The sequence below is a fragment of the Triticum aestivum genome, chromosome 6A (genome assembly GCF_018294505.1).
Source record: "Triticum aestivum cultivar Chinese Spring chromosome 6A, IWGSC CS RefSeq v2.1, whole genome shotgun sequence".
NCBI lineage: Eukaryota > Viridiplantae > Streptophyta > Magnoliopsida > Poales > Poaceae > Triticum > Triticum aestivum.
Window position 1 is genome coordinate 26,431,906 of NC_057809.1, and position 3,445 is coordinate 26,435,350.

The following is a 3,445-nucleotide window of genomic DNA, read 5'->3' on the forward strand; positions in this document are numbered from 1 at the left end:
ATCGAAACAGAGAGACTTATGCTGTTTTTAATCATTACAAAATTCGTTTTTTAAGTGGCTTACGTCCTTGTGATCTATGATGATAATGATATGGCTGTTGCATATAGAAAGGGACTCGTTCATGGAACTTGGGAAGAAACAATCTTTTATTTTTGCTAGCCATGTCTTTAGCAAAGCAGTGTCAGATTGGAATTGGAGTGAAGCACAAAAAAATGCCTTGCGAAATTGCACCTATTGGCTTAGATTTGGTTGTCCGATAAACCAAATATTATTGCGCAAGCACGACACAATCTTTTGTGAAGTAATTAAGCAACATTTTCTACTCTGCTCCCAAAAATTGAAGGATCAGGAAGGCTTTCTCATGCTTAGCCAGTCGCCATCTCACTATTCTCTCTTGCAGGTGGATACAACCGTGCCATGGGTGCCGACGCCAACTGTTCTTCTTTACCATGTCCAACCTCTCCTTCATCGACCTCAAGCAGGTGATTCGCCAACACCTCATGTTCCCCCTTTGTAATCCTTTTTGCAGCTGTTATCACATTTTACCTAATAACTCGTTGGTGTACTTTCTGTGCTAGCATGTCACTTAGATTTGTGGAAGCCACTAAGTTGTTGTTGTACATCCTTAAATATCTACTCCTTTATATCACTAGCTTTCATGATATTTAATTTGCGAATTTTGAGTTACTACATTATGTTTGTATATATGAAACTAAATGTTATTTTGTCTTAGTCTCATGGTACAAGAAGATTCCGCGCGACGCGGCGGCGGCAGGCACAATGACGGCGTAGAAATCGAAGAGATCCTGCATCCTGTCGGTCTTCCGCATCATGCGGGTGAAGCTGCGGCCTCTGAAGTCCTGCAGCACGAGGGTGGCGACCTTGATCTCCGGGATGAAGTGGATCTCGTACCCGTCCTCCATCCTGAGATCCGCCGGCGTGTCCCTCTCGTTGATCCGCTTGGAGAACAGCGAGCGGTCGGTCTTGTCCACGAACCCCCCCTCGGCGCCTGGCACCATGGCGTAGTACAAGTCCATCAGGGCCTTCAGCTGGTCGGTGCTCCGCATGGTGCGGCTGAACCTGCGCCCTTCCCCGTCCGTCACCCCTCAACCGGCGCCGCCGGCTTCACGTCGGCCTCATCCCCAGCCGGTGTCGCCGAGGTCGACATGCCGACCCTCCCCCAACCTTACCTCGATCGTCGGCGATCCGGCGTGCGTTTCTTTTTGGAGTGAATTCCGGTTTTTACCCCCTATTTTGACATTTTTGACACTAATTACCCCATTTAGCAAGATTTCATTCATTTTACCCCATTTAGTAAAAATGTTGCCACAGTTTACCCTGTTTAATTTTTTTGAGCATTCTGACTGGTGGATCACAATTGTCTGGTCTAGCTGGCATGCCACGTCAGTGGTTTTTCTTGGCTATTTTTCTCACTGCTGAACTGGGCAGCGCCGCTTCTTCTGACCGGCTCAGCCGATGGAGGTCGCTCGCGGCACGTCCAACGTCCAAGTCGGCCGCGCGCCACGCTCGCCTCCCATGGCTTCTCGTTTGCGTTGCTCTCCCCCAATTAACATTCAAACTGATTTTCTTATAAGCATCAAGTTCCTCTAGCATGTTCACCATGCCTGCATCATCTGTTAACTCAATCATGGAGTTCCCGTTGGCCCCCTTCTTCTGATAATTAGCGCTGCCCCAAGGGTTGGAACCCAATTCCTTCATCTTCTCCTTTATATCAAAATAAATAATGAAATCCCTCTCAATCATCTCTGGCTCTGGATTCTTGTATCCACGGACATGTAAAATATGCCTAACACTCTACATCTCCGTTGCCATCCGCTTTGTGCAAGAAAAAGAAAAATGAATTAGTGGCTGCAATCATAATATACTCTAATACGGTGAACGAACACGTTTCAGCATGCATCATAAAATACAAAGATCCAAAATTCCTTTACAGCTAACAAGTAACAACACATACTCTTCAGTCAACATATTTGCTACCTAGATATTTAGATATGTAGGTGCATCAGAGTTAGTAAAGTAGTATATTTACACCACTTTAATCTAATCTACAGAACCATCCATACTTAAGGCCGTATATGATAACTGAAGAAAAACATACATGATTTTAGATTATATTGGTAACAATTTCTCCTATAATTTATTCAATGGTAATATGACATGCTGATCAAGTACAATCGTCCCATCAGAATATTTCAAACCGGAAATGAGTTTAGTAGGGAGAAAAATAGACAGAAAAACCCGTTGATGTGGCATGCCAGCTAGACCTGACAAATTGTGACCCGTAGGTCAGAACGCACGCAAAATTTAAAAGAGGGTAAATTGTGGCAACACTTGTGCTAAATGGGGTAAAACGGATGAAATCCCGCTAAATGGGGTAATTAGTGTCAAAAAAGTCAAAATAGGGGGTAAAAACCGGAATTCACTCTTATATGAATTCCGGCTATGTTTACATGAATTTCATCCGGCTTGTTGAAAAATAGTTTGAATGGTCGCCGTTGTGCTCAACCGTTTCTCTAAGTGGCTTTAACATGATTTCACTTTGCACTAGTGAGGCTCCAACAATAAATTGGAATTCTCAAGTATCTAAGAAAAATTGGCCTTTTTGTTTGAAATAATAATTAAAAAATTGGCCTTGTGCACCATCAAATACATCAACGTATTGCACGTCCACCTCATTGACTTCTCGGAAACATAACAATTCTCCTGTATGAACGTTAAAGAATGCGGGCATGCCTGAACGAAGTTAACTCTACCACCCGAGGTGCCTCCAAATATAAGGCAGACCCGACGGTGTGTTTGTTCCAACACGCAAGTGTCAATTCATTAGGAAAGAGCAGAGCACATAGCAAAAACTGGAGTACAAACACACCAGCGGGGATAACTATCAGCGAAATGTTGGAGTCTTCAAAACGTCCTCTTCACGAGCACTCTGAGCTTTGTCAGCTGGATGCCATCTCACAGATAATGGCTCTGATAACCACCGGCGTGTGTTTGTTTAGATTGTGGCTGGTGTGTGCGCGAGAGAGGTTATGAGCCCGGTTTTATAAACAGGGCAGAGAACGGTCAAATCAAATACAGGAAGAGACTTTCCCATAAGAGAAAAAGACACATATGTAGAATATAGATGTATAGTAGTATACTACATGAACAATTGTTTAAGCCAGGTATTTTGTTGTTTTGCCAAGTGTATTTCAATGGGCACTCGGTAAACACCGTCTTTGCTAAGTGTCCTACAAAAGGCACTCCGCAAACAACCAAAACTGGATAATGTCGGGCTTTGATTCATCTAAGTGGCACACATAAATCCATGATGACTTGCGATTACGATCTTAAAGTATAATTTGTATACTTTCCAGTAAGAATAACGATGAAGGAAAACTTGAAACTACCCATATGATCTTAAAATGATATTGCCTCATTAAAA